The sequence below is a fragment of the Ovis canadensis genome, chromosome 25, assembly GCF_042477335.2.
Source record: "Ovis canadensis isolate MfBH-ARS-UI-01 breed Bighorn chromosome 25, ARS-UI_OviCan_v2, whole genome shotgun sequence".
NCBI lineage: Eukaryota > Metazoa > Chordata > Mammalia > Artiodactyla > Bovidae > Ovis > Ovis canadensis.
In genome coordinates this window covers 10956898-10974470 of record NC_091269.1, presented here as the reverse complement: position 1 = coordinate 10974470, position 17573 = coordinate 10956898, and positions in this window count along the sequence as shown.

The following is a 17573-nucleotide window of genomic DNA, read 5'->3' as shown; positions in this document are numbered from 1 at the left end:
GAATGGTGGCACGACCCTGGAGTTCCTCTCGCCTTTCCTGTGGAGAGCGCCTCCTCTTGAGATGCGACGGGAACGCCGGGAATTCTTTCCCTACAAAACAGGGAAAGGATCCCTCATCTCGAGCTAGGAGGCGGAAACGGGGCTCCCCTGGATGTGTGCGGGACACCACGTGCTTCCTCTCGAGTGGAGACGGGTATGTCGGGGAACTTCTTGAGTTGCAGCAAGGGTGTGAAGGACCCTTTGGAAGTTCCAGTGGTTAGATGTGATTGGCCTCGAGAAGCCTCAGCGGAAATGGGCCTCATCTCGCCTGGAGGGCAAAACCTCCTGGATTTTCTCGAGTTGCGTCAGGTGCTCTCGACTTACGACGGGGACCTCAGGGACCCGCTCTGGTGGCCTCAGGAAAGGCCAGTCCCCATGCGAGTTCCTCGGGGGCCTCTCGGGATTCCTCTCCCGTCGATGCCGGGGCCTAAGACCTTGTGTGGAGTCGGGGCCGGAACCTGAGGATTCCTCTCCAGTGCTGACATGGATCTTGGGGTACTTCTGGAGTCTCCTCAGGGGAGTCAGTCCTCGTCTCGAATGCGGGCATGCACTTGCGCTTTCCTCCAGAGCGGTAGCAGCAGTGTCACGCAGTCCGCCGCGTGGATCAAAGGATCTATGGTTTTCCCTCGAGTCTTTCCCACGAGGCTTTCCCACGAGGCTTTCCCACAGGGCTGTCCCACGTGCACACGTGGTGGGAGTCGATCCTCGGCTTGAACGTCAAGGCAGTGCAGGGAAAACAGGTTCCTCTGGAATGGACTGACACATCTGGGGGACTCTTGGAATGGTGTCTCGACCCTGGAGTTCCTCTCGCCTTTCCTGTGGAGAGCGCCTCCTCTTGAGATGCGACGGGAACGCCGGGAATTCTTTCCCTACGAAACAGGGAAAGGATCCCTCATCTCGAGCTAGGAGGCGGAAACGGGGCTCCCCTGGATGTGTGCGGGACACCACATGCTTCCTCTCGAGTGGAGACGGGTATGTCGGGGAACTTCTTGAGTTGCAGCAAGGGTGTGAAGGACCCTTTGGAAGTTCCAGTGGTTAGACGTGATTAGCCTCGAGAAGCCTCAGCGGAAATGGGCCTCATCTCGCCTGGAGGGCAAAACCGCCTGGATTTTCTCGAGTTGCGGCAGGTGCTCTCGACTTACGACGGGGACCTCAGGGACCCGCTCTGGTGGCCTCAGGAAAGGCCAGTCCCCATGCGAGTTCCTCGGGGGCCTCTCGGGATTCCTCTCCCGTCGATGGCGGGGCCTAAGACCTTGTGTGGAGTCGGGGCTGGAACCTGAGGATTCCTCTCCAGTGCTGACATGGATCTTGGGGTACTTCTGGAGTCTCCCCAGGGGAGTCAGGCCTCGTCTCGAATGCGGGCATGCACTTGCGCTTTCCTCCAGAGCGGTAGCAGCAGTGTCACGCAGTCCGCCGCGTGGATCAAAGGATCTATGGTTTTCCCTCGAGTCTTTCCCACGAGGCTTTCCCACGAGGCTTTCCCACAGGGCTGTCCCACGTGCACACGTGGTGGGAGTCGATCCTCGGCTTGAACGTCAAGGCAGTGCAGGGAAAACAGGTTCCTCTGGAATGGACTGACACATCTGGGGGACTCTTGGAATGGTGTCTCGACCCTGGAGTTCCTCTCGCCTTTCCTGTGGAGAGCGCCTCCTCTTGAGATGCGACGGGAACGCCGGGAATTCTTTCCCTACGAAACAGGGAAAGGATCCCTCATCTCGAGCTAGGAGGCAGAAACGGGGGTCCCCTGGATGTGTGCGGGACACCACGTGCTTCCTCTCGAGTGGAGACGGGTATGTCGGGGAACTTCTTGAGTTGCAGCAAGGGTGTGAGGGACCCTTTGAAAGTTCCAGTGGATAGATGTGATTGGCCTCGAGATGCCTCAGCAGAAATGGGCCTCATCTCGCCTGGAGGGCAAAACCTCCTGGATTTTCTCGAGTTGCGGCAGGTGCTCTCGACTTACGACGGGGACCTCAGGGACCCGCTCTGGTGGCCTCAGGAAAGGCCAGTCCCCATGCGAGTTCCTCGGGGGACACTCGGGATTCCTCTCCCGTCGATGGCGGGGCCTAAGACCTTGTGTGGAGTCGGGGCTGGAACCTGAGGATTCCTCTCCAGTGCTGACATGGATCTTGGGGTACTTCTGGAGTCTCCCCAGGGGAGTCAGTCCTCGTCTCGAATGCGGGCATGCACTTGCGCTTTCCGCCAGAGCGGTAGCAGCAGTGTCACGCAGTCCGCCGCGTGGATCAAAGGATCTATGGTTTTCCCTCGAGTCTTTCCCACGAGGCTTTCCCACGAGGCTTTCGCACAGGGCTGTCCCACGTGCACACGTGGTGGGAGTCGATCCTCGGCTTGAACGTCAAGGCAGTGCAGGGAAAACAGGTTCCTCTGGAATGGACTGACACATCTGGGGGACTCTTGGAATGGTGGCACGACCCTGGTGTTCCTCTCGCCTTTCCTGTGGAGAGCACCTCCTCTTGAGAAGCGACGGGAACGCCGGGAATTCTTTCCCTACGAAACAGGGAAAGTATCCCTCATCTCGAGCTAGGAGGCGGAAACGGGGCTCCCCTGGATGTGTGCGGGACCCCACGTGCTTCCTCTCGAGTGGAGACGGGTATGTCGGGGAACTTCTTGAGTTGCAGCAATGGTGTGAAGGACCCTTTGGAAGTTCCAGTGGTTAGATGTGATTGGCCTCGAGAAGCCTCAGCGGAAATGGGCCTCATCTCGCCTGGAGGTCAAAACCTCCTGGATTTTCTCGAGTTGCGGAAGGTGCTCTAGACTTACGACGGGGACCTCAGGGACCCGCTCTGGTGGCCTCAGGAAAGGCCAGTCCCCATGCGAGTTCCTCGGAGGCCTATCGGGATTCCTCTCCCGTCGATGCCGGGGCCTAAGACCTTGTGTGGAGTCGGGGCCGGAAACTGAGGATTCCTCTCAAGTGCTGACATGGATCTTGGGGTACTTCTGGAGTCTCCCCAGGGGAGTCAGTCCTCGTCTCGAATGCGGGCATGCACTTGCGCTTTCCTCCAGAGCAGTAGCAGCAGTGTCACGCAGTCCGCCGCGTGGATCAAAGGATCTATGGTTTTCCCTCGAGTCTTTCCCACGAGGCTTTCCCACGAGGCTTTCCCACAGGGCTGTCCCACGTGTACACGTGGTGGGAGTCGATCCTCGGCTTGAACGTCAAGGCAGTGCAGGGAAAACAGGTTCCTCTGGAATGGGCTGACACATCTGGGGGACTCTTGGAATGGTGGCACGACCCTGGAGTTCCTCTCGCCTTTCCTGTGGAGATCGCCTCCTCTTGAGATGCGACGGGAACGCCGGGAACTCTTTCCCTACGAAACAGGGAAAGGATCCCTCATCTCGAGCTAGGAGGCGGAAACGGGGCTCCCCTGGATGTGTGCGGGACACCAGGTGTTTCCTCTCGAGTGGAGACGGGTATGTCGGGGAACTTCTTGAGTTGCAGCAAGGGTGTGAAGGACCCTTTGGAAGTTCCAGTGGTTAGATGTGATTGGCCTCGAGAAGCCTCAGCGGAAATGGACCTCATCTCGCCTGGAGGGCAAAACCTCCTGGATTTTCTCGAGTTGCGGCAGGTGCTCTCGACTTACGACGGGGACCTCAGGGACACGCTCTGGTGGCCTCAGGAAAGGCCAGTCCCCATGCGAGTTCCTCGGGGACCTCTCGGGATTCCTCTCCCGTCGATGCCGGGGCCTAAGACCTTGTGTGGAGTCGGGGCCGGAACCTGAGGATTCCTCTCCAGTGCTGACATGGATCTTGGGGTACTTCTGGAGTCTCCCCAGGGGAGTCAGTCCTCGTCTCGAATGCGGGCATGCACTTGCGCTTTCCTCCAGAGCGGTAGCAGCAGTGTCACGCAGTCCGCCGCGCGGATCAAAGGATCTATGGTTTTCCCTCGAGTCTTTCCCACGAGGCTTTCCCACGAGGCTTTCCCACAGGGCTGTCCCACGTGCACACGTGGTGGGAGTCGATCCTCGGCTTGAACGTCAAGGCAGTGCAGGGAAAACAGGTTCCTCTGGAATGGACTGACACATCTGGGGGACTCTTGGAATGGTGGCACGGCCCTGGAGTTCCTCTCGCCTTTCCTGTGGAGAGCGCCTCCTCTTGAGATGCGACGGGAACGCCGGGAATTCTTTCCCTACGAAACAGGGAAAGGATCCCTCATCTCGAGCTAGGAGGCGGAAACGGGGCTCCCCTGGATGTGTGCGGGACCCCACGTGCTTCCTCTCGAGTGGAGACGGGTATGTCGGGGAACTTCTTGAGTTGCAGCAAGGGTGTGAAGGACCCTTTGGAAGTTCCAGTGGTTAGATGTGATTGGCCTCGAGAAGCCTCAGAGGAAATGGGCCTCATCTCGCCTGGAGGGAAAAACCTCCTGGATTTTCTCGAGTTGCGGAAGGTGCTCTCGACTTTCGACGGGGACCTCAGGGAACCGCTCTGGTGGCCTCAGGAAAGGCCAGTCCCCATGTGAGTTCCTCGGGGGCCTCTCGGGATTCCTCTCCCGTCGATGCCGGGGCCTAAGACCTTGTGTGGAGTCGGGGCCGGAACCTGAGGATTCCTCTCCAGTGCTGACATGGATCTTGGGGTACTTCTGGAGTCTCCCCAGGGGAGTCAGTCCTCGTCTCGAATGCGGGCATGCACTTGCGCTTTCCTCCAGAGCGGTAGCAGCAGTGTCACGCAGTCCGCCGCGTGGATCAAAGGATCTATGGTTTTCCCTCGAGTCTTTCCCACGAGGCTTTCCCACGAGGCTTTCCCACAGGGCTGTCCCAAGTGCACACGTGGTGGGAGTCGATCCTCGGCTTGAACGTCAAGGCAGTGCAGGGAAAACAGGTTCCTCTGGAATGGACTGACACATCTGGGGGACTCTTGGAATGGTGTCACGACCCTGGAGTTCCTCTCGCCTTTCCTGTGGAGAGCGCCTCCTCTTGAGATGCGACGGGAACGCCGGGAATTCTTTCCCTACGAAACAGGGAAAGGATCCCTCATCTCGAGCTAGGAGGCGGAAACGGGGCTCCCCTGGATGTGTGCGGGACCCACGTGCTTCCTCTCGAGTGGAGACGGGTATGTCGGGGAACTTCTTGAATTGCAGCAAGGGTGTGAAGGACCCTTTGGAAGTTCCAGTGGTTAGACGTAATTAGCCTCGAGAAGCCTCAGTGGAAATGGGCCTCATCTCGCCTGGAGTGCAAAACCTCCTGGATTTTCACGAGTTGCGGCAGGTGCTCTAGACTTACGACGGGGACCTCAGGGACCCGCTCTGGTGGCCTCAGGAAAGGCCAGTCCCCATGCGAGTTCCTCGGGGGCCTCTCGGGATTCCTCTCCCGTCGATGCCGGGGCCTAAGACCTTGTGTGGAGTCGGGGCCGGAACCTGAGGATTCCTCTCCAGTGCTGACATGGATCTTGGGGTACTTCTGGAGTCTCCCCAGGGGAGTCAGTCCTCGTCTCGAATGAGGGCATGCACTTGCGCTTTCCTCCAGAGCGGTAGCAGCAGTGTCACGCAGTCCGCCGCGTGGATCAAAGGATCTATGGTTTTCCCTCGAGTCTTTCCCACGAGGCTTTCCCACGAGGCTTTCCCACAGGGCTGTCCCACGTGCACACGTGGTGGGAGTCGATCCTCGGCTTGAACGTCAAGGCAGTGCAGGGAAAACAGGTTCCTCTGGAATGGACTGACACATCTGGGGGACTCTTGGAATGGTGTCTCGACCCTGGAGTTCCTCTCGCCTTTCCTGTGGAGAGCGCCACCTCTTGAGATGCGACGGGAACGCCGGGAATTCTTTCCCTACGAAACAGGGAAAGGATCCCTCATCTCGAGCTAGGAGGCGGAAACGGGGCTCCCCTGGATGTGTGCGGGACACCACATGCTTCCTCTCGAGTGGAGACGGGTATGTCGGGGAACTTCTTGAGTTGCAGCAAGGGTGTGAAGGACCCTTTGGAAGTTCCAGTGGTTAGACGTGATTAGCCTCGAGAAGCCTCAGCGGAAATGGGCCTCATCTCGCCTGGAGGGCAAAACCGCCTGGATTTTCTCGAGTTGCGGCAGGTGCTCTCGACTTACGACGGGGACCTCAGGGACCCGCTCTGGTGGCCTCAGGAAAGGCCAGTCCCAATGCGAGTTCCTCGGGGGCCTCTCGGGATTCCTCTCCCGTCGATGCCGGGGCCTAAGACCTTGTGTGGAGTCGGGGCCGGAACCTGAGGATTCCTCTCCAGTGCTGACATGGATCTTGGGGTACTTCTGGAGTCTCCCCAAGGAAGTCAGTCCTCGTCTCGAATGCGGGCATGCACTTGCGCTTTCCTCCAGAGCGGTAGCAGCAGTGTCACGCAGTCCGCCGCGTGGATCAAAGGATCTATGGTTTTCCCTCGAGTCTTTCCCACGAGGCTTTCCCACGAGGCTTTCCCACAGGGCTGTCCCACGTGCACACGTGGTGGGAGTCGATCCTCGGCTTGAACGTCAAGGCAGTGCAGGGAAAACAGGTTCCTCTGGAATGGACTGACACATCTGGGGGACTCTTGGAATGGTGGCATGACCCTGGAGTTCCTCTCGCCTTTCCTGTGGAGAGCGCCTCCTCTTGAGATGCGACGGGAACGCCGGGAATTCTTTCCCTACGAAACAGGGAAAGGATCCCTCATCTCGAGCTAGGAGGCAGAAACGGGGCTCCCCTGGATGTGTGCGGGACACCACGTGCTTCCTCTCGAGTGGAGACGGGTATGTCGGGGAACTTCTTGAGTTGCAGCAAGGGTGTGAAGGACCCTTTGAAAGTTCCAGTGGATAGATGTGATTGGCCTCGAGAAGCCTTAGCAGAAATGGGCCTCATCTCGCCTGGAGGGCAAAACCTCCTGGATTTTCTCGAGTTGCGGCAGGTGCTCTCGACTTACGACGGGGACCTCAGGGACCCGCTCTGGTGGCCTCAGGAAAGGCCAGTCCCCATGCGAGTTCCTCGGGGGACACTCGGGATTCCTCTCCCGTCGATGGCGGGGCCTAAGACCTTGTGTGGAGTCGGGGCTGGAACCTGAGGATTCCTCTCCAGTGCTGACATGGATCTTGGGGTACTTCTGGAGTCTCCCCAGGGGAGTCAGTCCTCGTCTCGAATGCGGGCATGCATTTGCGCTTTCCTCCAGAGCTGTAGCAGCAGTGTCACGCAGTCCGCCGCGTGGATCAAAGGATCTATGGTTTTCCCTCGAGTCTTTCCCACGAGGCTTTCCCACGAGGCTTTCCCACAGGGCTGTCCCACGTGCACACGTGGTGGGAGTCGATCCTCGGCTTGAACGTCAAGGCAGTGCAGGGAAAACAGGTTCCTCTGGAATGGACTGACACATCTGGGGGACTCTTGGAATGGTGTCTCGACCCTGGAGTTCCTCTCGCCTTTCCTGTGGAGAGCGCCTCCTCTTGAGATGCGACGGGAACGCCGGGAATTCTTTCCCTACGAAACAGGGAAAGGATCCCTCATCTCGAGCTAGGAGGCGGAAACGGGGCTCCCCTGGATGTGTGCGGGACCCACGTGCTTCCTCTCGAGTGGAGACGGGTAGGTCGGGGAACTTCTTGAGTTGCAGCAATGGTGTGAAGGACCCTTTGGAAGTTCCAGTGGTTAGACGTGATAAGCCTCGAGAAGCCTCAGCGGAAATGGGCCTCATCTCGCCTGGAGGGCAAAACCGCCTGGATTTTCTCGAGTTGCGGCAGGTGCTCTCGACTTACGACGGGGACCTCAGGGACCCGCTCTGGTGGCCTCAGGAAAGGCCAGTCCCCATGCGAGTTCCTCGGGGGCCTCTCGGGATTCCTCTCCCGTCGATGCCGGGGCCTAAGACCTTGTGTGGAGTCGGGGCCGGAACCTGAGGATTCCTCTCCAGTGCTGACATGGATCTTGGGGTACTTCTGGAGTCTCCCCAAGGAAGTCAGTCCTCGTCTCGAATGCGGGCATGCACTTGCGCTTTCCTCCAGAGCGGTAGCAGCAGTGTCACGCACTCCGCCGCGTGGATCAAAGGATCTATGGTTTTCCCTCGAGTCTTTCCCACGAGGCTTTCCCACGAGGCTTTCCCACAGGGCTGTCCCACGTGCACACGTGGTGGGAGTCGATCCTCGGCTTGAACGTCAAGGCAGTGCAGGGAAAACAGGTTCCTCTGGAATGGACTGACACATCTGGGGGACTCTTGGAATGGTGGCATGACCCTGGAGTTCCTCTCGCCTTTCCTGTGGAGAGCGCCTCCTCTTGAGATGCGACGGGAACGCCGGGAATTCTTTCCCTACGAAACAGGGAAAGGATCCCTCATCTCGAGCTAGGAGGCAGAAACAGGGCTCCCCTGGATGTGTGCGGGACACCACGTGCTTCCTCTCGAGTGGAGACGGGTATGTCGGGGAACTTCTTGAGTTGCAGCAAGGGTGTGAAGGACCCTTTGAAAGTTCCAGTGGATAGATGTGATTGGCCTCGAGATGCCTCAGCAGAAATGGGCCTCATCTCGCCTGGAGGGCAAAACCTCCTGGATTTTCTCGAGTTGCGGCAGGTGCTCTCGACTTACGACGGGGACCTCAGGGACCCGCTCTGGTGGCCTCAGGAAAGGCCAGTCCCCATGCGAGTTCCTCGGGGGACACTCGGGATTCCTCTCCCGTCGATGGCGGGGCCTAAGACCTTGTGTGGAGTCGGGGCTGGAACCTGAGGATTCCTCTCCAGTGCTGACATGGATCTTGGGGTACTTCTGGAGTCTCCCCAGGGGAGTCAGTCCTCGTCTCGAATGCGGGCATGCACTTGCGCTTTCCTCCAGAGCGGTAGCAGCAGTGTCACGCAGTCCGCCGCGTGGATCAAAGGATCTATGGTTTTCCCTCGAGTCTTTCCCACGAGGCTTTCCCACGAGGCTTTCGCACAGGGCTGTCCCACGTGCACACGTGGTGGGAGTCGATCCTCGGCTTGAACGTCAAGGCAGTGCAGGGAAAACAGGTTCCTCTGGAATGGACTGACACATCTGGGGGACTCTTGGAATGGTGGCACGACCCTGGAGTTCCTCTCGCCTTTCCTGTGGAGAGCACCTCCTCTTGAGAAGCGACGGGAACGCCGGGAATTCTTTCCCTAAGAAACAGGGAAAGGATCCCTCATCTCGAGCTAGGAGGCGGAAACAGGGCTCCCCTGGATGTGTGCGGGACCCACGTGCGTCCTCTCGAGTGGAGACGGGTATGTCGGGGAACTTCTTGAGTTGCAGCAAGGGTGTGAAGGACCCTTTGGAAGTTCCAGTGGTTAGACGTGATTAGCGTCGAGAAGCCTCAGCGGAAATGGGCCTCATCTCGCCTGGAGGGCAAAACCTCCTGGATTTTCTCGAGTTGCGGCAGGTGCTCTTGACTTACGACGGAGACCTCAGGGACCCGCTCTGGTTTACTCAGGAAAGGCCAGTCCCCATGCGAGTTCCTCGGGGGCCTCTCGGGATTCCTCTCCCGTCGATGCCGGGGCCTAAGACCTTGTGTGGAGTCGGGGCCGGAACCTGAGGATTCCTCTCCAGTGCTGACATGGATCTTGGGGTACATCTGCAGTCTCCCCAGGGGAGTCAGTCCTCGTTTCGAATGCGGGCATGCACTTGCACTTTCTTCCAGAGCGGTAGCAGCAGTGTCACGCAGTCTGCCGCGTGGATCAAAGGATCTATGGTTTTCCCTCGAGTCTTTCCCACGAGGCTTTCCCCCGAGGCTTTCCCACAGGGTTGTCCCACGTGCACACGTGGTGGGAGTCGATCCTCGGCTTGAACGTCAAGGCAGTGCAGGGAAAACAGGTTCCTCTGGAATGCACTGACACATCTGGGGGCTCTTGGAATCGTGTCACGACCCTGGAGTTCCTCTCGCCTTTCCTGTGGAGAGCGCTTCCTCTTGAGATGCGACGGGAACGCCGGGAATTCTTTACCTACGAAACAGGGAAAGTATCCCTCATCTCGAGCTAGGAGGCGGAAACGGGGCTCCCCTGGATGTGTGCGGGACCCCACGTGCTTCCTCTCGAGTGGAGACGGGTATGTCGGGGAACTTCTTGAGTTGCAGCAATGGTGTGAAGGACCCTTTGGAAGTTCCAGTGGTTAGATGTGATTGGCCTCGAGAAGCCTCAGCGGAAATGGGCCTCATCTCGCCTGGAGGTCAAAACCTCCTGGATTTTCTCGAGTTGCGGAAGGTGCTCTAGACTTACGACGGGGACCTCAGGGACCCGCTCTGGTGGCCTCAGGAAAGGCCAGTCCCCATGCGAGTTCCTCGGAGGCCTATCGGGATTCCTCTCCCGTCGATGCCGGGGCGTAAGACCTTGTGTGGAGTCGGGGCCGGAAACTGAGGATTCCTCTCAAGTGCTGACATGGATCTTGGGGTAATTCTGGAGTCTCCCCAGGGGACTCAGTCCTCGTCTCGAATGCGGGCATGCACTTGCGCTTTCCTCCAGAGCAGTAGCAGCAGTGTCACGCAGTCCGCCGCGTGGATCAAAGGATCTATGGTTTTCCCTCGAGTCTTTCCCACGAGGCTTTCCCACGAGGCTTTCCCACAGGGCTGTCCCACGTGTACACGTGGTGGGAGTCGATCCTCGGCTTGAACGTCAAGGCAGTGCAGGGAAAACAGGTTCCTCTGGAATGGGCTGACACATCTGGGGGACTCTTGGAATGGTGGCACGACCCTGGAGTTCCTCTCGCCTTTCCTGTGGAGATCGCCTCCTCTTGAGATGCGACGGGAACGCCGGGAACTCTTTCCCTACGAAACAGGGAAAGGATCCCTCATCTCGAGCTAGGAGGCGGAAACGGGGCTCCCCTGGATGTGTGCGGGACACCAGGTGTTTCCTCTCGAGTGGAGACGGGTATGTCGGGGAACTTCTTGAGTTGCAGCAAGGGTGTGAAGGACCCTTTGGAAGTTCCAGTGGTTAGATGTGATTGGCCTCGAGAAGCCTCAGCGGAAATGGACCTCATCTCGCCTGGAGGGCAAAACCTCCTGGATTTTCTCGAGTTGCGGCAGGTGCTCTCGACTTACGACGGGGACCTCAGGGACACGCTCTGGTGGCCTCAGGAAAGGCCAGTCCCCATGCGAGTTCCTCGGGGACCTCTCGGGATTCCTCTCCCGTCGATGCCGGGGCCTAAGACCTTGTGTGGAGTCGGGGCCGGAACCTGAGGATTCCTCTCCAGTGCTGACATGGATCTTGGGGTACTTCTGGAGTCTCCCCAGGGGAGTCAGTCCTCGTCTCGAATGCGGGCATGCACTTGCGCTTTCCTCCAGAGCGGTAGCAGCAGTGTCACGCAGTCCGCCGCGCGGATCAAAGGATCTATGGTTTTCCCTCGAGTCTTTCCCACGAGGCTTTCCCACGAGGCTTTCCCACAGGGCTGTCCCACGTGCACACGTGGTGGGAGTCGATCCTCGGCTTGAACGTCAAGGCAGTGCAGGGAAAACAGGTTCCTCTGGATTGGACTGACACATCTGGGGGACTCTTGGAATGGTGTCTCGACCCTGGAGTTCCTCTCGCCTTTCCTGTGGAGAGCGCCTCCTCTTGAGATGCGACGGGAACGCCGGGAATTCTTTCCCTACGAAACAGGGAAAGGATCCCTCATCTTGAGCTAGGAGGCGGAAACGGGGCTCCCCTGGATGTGTGCGGGAACCCACGTGCTTCCTCTCGAGTGGAGACGGGTATGTCGGGGAACTTCCTGAGTGGCAGCAATGGTGTGAAGGACCCTTTGGAAGTTCCAGTGGTTAGATGTGATTGGCCTCGAGAAGCCTCAGCGGAAATGGGCCTCATCTCGCCTGGAGGGCAAAACCTCCTGAATTTTCTCGAGTTGCGGCAGGTGCTCTCGACTTACGACGGGGACCTCAGGGAACCGCTCTGGTGGCCTCAGGAAAGGCCAGTCCCCATGCGAGTTCCTCGGGGGCCTCTCGGGATTCCTCTCCCGTCGATGCCGGGGCCTAAGACCTTGTGTGGAGTCGGGGCCGGAACCTGAGGATTCCTCTCCAGTGCTGACATGGATCTTGGGGTACTTCTGGAGTCTCCCCAGGGGAGTCAGTCCTCGTCTCGAATGCGGGCATGCACTTGCGCTTTCCTCCAGAGCGGTAGCAGCAGTGTCACGCAGTGCGCCGCGTGGATCAAATAATCTATGGTTTTCCCTCGAGTCTTTCCCACGAGGCTTTCCCACGAGGCTTTCCCACAGGGCTGTCCCACGTGCACACGTGGTGGGAGTCGATCCTCGGCTTGAACGTCAAGGCAGTGCAGGGAAAACAGGTTCCTCTGGAATGGGCTGACACATCTGGGGGACTCTTGGAATGGTGGCATTACCCTGGAGTTCCTCTCGCCTTTCCTGTGGAGAGCGCCTCCTCTTGAGATGCGACGGGAACGCCGGGAATTCTTTCCCTACGAAACAGGGAAAGGATCCCTCATCTCGAGCTAGGAGGCGGAAACGGGGCTCCCCTGGATGTGTGCGGGACACCACGTGCTTCCTCTCGAGTGGAGACGGGTATGTCGGGGAACTTCTTGAGTTGCAGCAAGGGTGTGAAGGACCCTTTGGAAGTTCCAGTGGTTAGATGTGATTGGCCTCGAGAAGCCTCAGCGGAAATGGGCCTCATCTCGCCTGGAGGGCAAAACCTCCTGGATTTTCTCGAGTTGCGGCAGGTGCTCTCGACTTACGACGGGGACCTCAGGGACCCGCTCTGGTTTACTCAGGAAAGGCCAGTCCCCATGCGAGTTCCTCGGGGGCCTCTCGGGATTCCTCTCCCGTCGATGCCGGGGCCTAAGGCCTTGTGTGGAGTCGGGGCCGGAACCAGAGGATTCCTCTCCAGTGCTGACATGGATCTTGGGGTACTTCTGGAGTCTCCCCAGGGGAGTCAGTCCTCGTCTCGAATGCGGGCATGCATTGCGCTTTCCTCCAGAGCGGTAGCAGCAGTGTCACGCAGTCCGCCGCGTGGATCAATGGATCTATGGTTTTCCCTCGAGTCTTTCCCACGAGGCTTTCCCACGAGGCTTTCGCACAGGGCTGTCCCACGTGCACACGTGGTGGGAGTCGATCCTTGGCTTGAACGTCAAGGCAGTGCAGGGAAAACAGGTTCCTCTGGAATGGACTGACACATCTGGGGGACTCTTGGAATGGTGTCTCGACCCTGGAGTTCCTCTCGCCTTTCCTGTGGAAAGCGCCTCCTCTTGAGATGCGACGGGAACGCCGGGAATTCTTTCCCTACAAAACAAGGAAAGGATCCCTCATCTCGAGCTAGGAGGCGGAAACGGGGCTCCCCTGGATGTGTGCGGGACCCCACGTGCTTCCTCTCGAGTGGAGACGGGTATGTCGGGGAACTCCTTGAGTTGCAGCAAGGGTGTGAAGGACCCTTTGGAAGTTCCAGTGGTTAGATGTGATTGGCCTCGAGAAGCCTCAGCGGAAATGGGCCTCATCTCGCCTGGAGGGCAAAACCTCCTGGATTTTCTCGAGTTGCGGCAGGTGCTCTCGACTTACGACGGGGACCTCAGGGACCCGCTCTGGTGGCCTCAGGAAAGGCCAGTCCCCATGCGAGTTCCTCGGGGGCCTCTCGGGATTCCTCTCCCGTCGATGCCGGGGCCTAAGACCTTGTGTGGAGTCGGGGCCGGAACCTGAGGATTCCTATCCAGTGCTGACATGGATCTTGGGGTACTTCTGGAGTCTCCCCAGGGGAGTCAGTCCTCGTCTCGAATGCGGGCATGCACTTGCGCTTTCCTCCAGAGCGGTAGCAGCAGTGTCTCGCAGTCCGCCGCGTGGATCAAAGGATCTATGGTTTTTCCTCGAGTCTTTCCCACGAGGCTTTCCCACGAGGCTTTCCCACAGGGCTGTCCCACGTGCACACGTGGTGGGAGTCGATCCTCGGCTTGAACGTCAAGGCAGTGCAGGGAAAACAGGTTCCTCTGGATTGGACTGACACATCTGGGGGACACTTGGAATGGTGTCTCGACCCTGGAGTTCCTCTCGCCTTTCCTGTGGAGAGCGCCTCCTCTTGAGATGCGACGGGAACGCCGGGAATTCTTTCCCTACGAAACAGGGAAGGATCCCTCATCTCGAGCTAGGAGGCGGAAACGGGGCTCCCCTGGATGTGTGCGGGACACCACGTGCTTCCTCTCGAGTGGAGACGGGTATGTCGGGGAACTTCTTGAGTTGCAGCAAGGGTGTGAAGGACCCTTTGGAAATTCCAGTGGTTAGATGTGATTGGCCTCGAGAAGCCTCAGCGGAAATGGGCCTCATCTCGCCTGGAGGGCAAAACCTCCTGGATTTTCTCGAGTTGCGGCAGGTGCTCTCGACTTACGACGGGGACCTCAGGGACCCGCTCTGGTGGCCTCAGGAAAGGCCAGTCCCCATGCGAGTTCCTCGGGGCCCGCTCGGGATTCCTCTCCCGTCGATGCCGGGGCCTAAGGCCTTGTGTGGAGTCGGGGCCGGAACCTGAGGATTCCTCTCCAGTGCTGACATGGATCTTGGGGTACTTCTGGAGTCTCCCCAGGGGAGTCAGTCCTCGTCTCGAATGTGGGCATGCATTGCGCTTTCCTCCAGAGCGGTAGCAGCAGTGTCACGCAGTCCGCCGCGTGGATCAAAGGATCTATGGTTTTCCCTCGAGTGTTTCCCACGAGGCTTTCCCACGAGGCTTTCCCACAGGGCTGTCCCAAGTGCACACGTGTTGGTAGTCGATCCTCGGCTTGAACGTCAAGGCAGTGCAGGGAAAACAGGTTCCTCTGGAATGGACTGACACATCTGGGGGACTCTTGGAATGGTGGCACGACCCTGGAGTTCCTCTCGCCTTTCCTGTGGAGAGCGCCTCCTCTTGAGCTGCGACGAGAACGCCGGGAATTCTTTCCCTTCGAAACAGGGAAAGGATCCCTCATTTCGAGCTAGGAGGCGGAAACGGGGCTCCCCTGGATGTGTGCGGGACCCACGTGCTTCCTCTCGAGTGGAGACGGGTATGTCGGGGAACTTCTTGAGTTGCAGCAAGGGTGTGAAGGACCCTTTGGAAGTTCCAGTGGTTAGATGTGATTGGCCTCGAGAAGCCTCAGCGGAAATGGGCCTCATCTCGCCTGGAGGGCAAAACCTCCTGGATTTTCTCGAGTTGCGGCAGGTGCTCTCGACTTACGACGGGGACCTCAGGGACCCGCTCTGGTGGCCTCAGGAAAGGCCAGTCCCCATGCGAGTTCCTCGGGGGCCTCTCGGGATTCCTCTCCCGTCGATGCCGGGGCCTAAGACCTTGTGTGGAGTCGGGGCCGGAACCTGAGGATTCCTATCCAGTGCTGACATGGATCTTGGGGTACTTCTGGAGTCTCCCCAGGGGAGTCAGTCCTCGTCTCGAATGCGGGCATGCACTTGCGCTTTCCTCCAGAGCGGTAGCAGCAGTGTCTCGCAGTCCGCCGCGTGGATCAAAGGATCTATGGTTTTTCCTCGAGTCTTTCCCACGAGGCTTTCCCACGAGGCTTTCCCACAGGGCTGTCCCACGTGCACACGTGGTGGGAGTCGATCCTCGGCTTGAACGTCAAGGCAGTGCAGGGAAAACAGGTTCCTCTGGATTGGACTGACACATCTGGGGGACACTTGGAATGGTGTCTCGACCCTGGAGTTCCTCTCGCCTTTCCTGTGGAGAGCGCCTCCTCTTGAGATGCGACGGGAACGCCGGGAATTCTTTCCCTACGAAACAGGGAAGGATCCCTCATCTCGAGCTAGGAGGCGGAAACGGGGCTCCCCTGGATGTGTGCGGGACACCACGTGCTTCCTCTCGAGTGGAGACGGGTATGTCGGGGAACTTCTTGAGTTGCAGCAAGGGTGTGAAGGACCCTTTGGAAATTCCAGTGGTTAGATGTGATTGGCCTCGAGAAGCCTCAGCGGAAATGGGCCTCATCTCGCCTGGAGGGCAAAACCTCCTGGATTTTCTCGAGTTGCGGCAGGTGCTCTCGACTTACGACGGGGACCTCAGGGACCCGCTCTGGTGGCCTCAGGAAAGGCCAGTCCCCATGCGAGTTCCTCGGGGCCCGCTCGGGATTCCTCTCCCGTCGATGCCGGGGCCTAAGGCCTTGTGTGGAGTCGGGGCCGGAACCTGAGGATTCCTCTCCAGTGCTGACATGGATCTTGGGGTACTTCTGGAGTCTCCCCAGGGGAGTCAGTCCTCGTCTCGAATGTGGGCATGCATTGCGCTTTCCTCCAGAGCGGTAGCAGCAGTGTCACGCAGTCCGCCGCGTGGATCAAAGGATCTATGGTTTTCCCTCGAGTGTTTCCCACGAGGCTTTCCCACGAGGCTTTCCCACAGGGCTGTCCCAAGTGCACACGTGTTGGTAGTCGATCCTCGGCTTGAACGTCAAGGCAGTGCAGGGAAAACAGGTTCCTCTGGAATGGACTGACACATCTGGGGGACTCTTGGAATGGTGGCACGACCCTGGAGTTCCTCTCGCCTTTCCTGTGGAGAGCGCCTCCTCTTGAGATGCGACGAGAACGCCGGGAATTCTTTCCCTTCGAAACAGGGAAAGGATCCCTCATTTCGAGCTAGGAGGCGGAAACGGGGCTCCCCTGGATGTGTGCGGGACCCACGTGCTTCCTCTCGAGTGGAGACGGGTATGTCGGGGAACTTCTTGAGTTGCAGCAAGGGTGTGAAGGACCCTTTGGAAGTTCCAGTGGTTAGACATGATTAGCCTCGAGAAGCTTCAGTGGAAATGGGCCTCATCTCGCCTGGAGGGCAAAACCTCCTGGATTTTCTCGAGTTGCGGCAGGTGCTCTCGACTTACGACGGGGACCTCAGGGACCCGCTCTGGTGGCCTCAGGAAAGGCCAGTCCCCATGCGAGTTCCTCGTGGGCGTCTCCGGATTCCTCTCCCGTCGATGCCGGGGCCTAAGACCTTGTGTGGAGTCGGGGCCGGAACCTGAGGATTCCTCTCCAGTGCTGACATGGATCTTGGGGTATTTCTGGAGTCTCCCCAGGGGAGTCAGTCCTCGTCTCGAATGTGGGCATGCATTGCGCTTTCCTCCAGAGCGGTAGCAGCAGTGTCACGCAGTCCGCCGCGTGGATCAAAGGATCTATGGTTTTCCCTCGAGTGTTTCCCACGAGGCTTTCCCACGAGGCTTTCCCACAGGGCTGTCCCAAGTGCACACGTGTTGGTAGTCGATCCTCGGCTTGAACGTCAAGGCAGTGCAGGGAAAACAGGTTCCTCTGGAATGGACTGACACATCTGGGGGACTCTTGGAATGGTGGCACGACCCTGGAGTTCCTCTCGCCTTTCCTGTGGAGAGCGCCTCCTCTTGAGCTGCGACGAGAACGCCGGGAATTCTTTCCCTTCGAAACAGGGAAAGGATCCCTCATTTCGAGCTAGGAGGCGGAAACGGGGCTCCCCTGGATGTGTGCGGGACCCACGTGCTTCCTCTCGAGTGGAGACGGGTATGTCGGGGAACTTCTTGAGTTGCAGCAAGGGTGTGAAGGACCCTTTGGAAGTTCCAGTGGTTAGATGTGATTGGCCTCGAGAAGCCTCAGCGGAAATGGGCCTCATCTCGCCTGGAGGGCAAAACCTCCTGGATTTTCTCGAGTTGCGGCAGGTGCTCTCGACTTACGACGGGGACCTCAGGGACCCGCTCTGGTGGCCTCAGGAAAGGCCA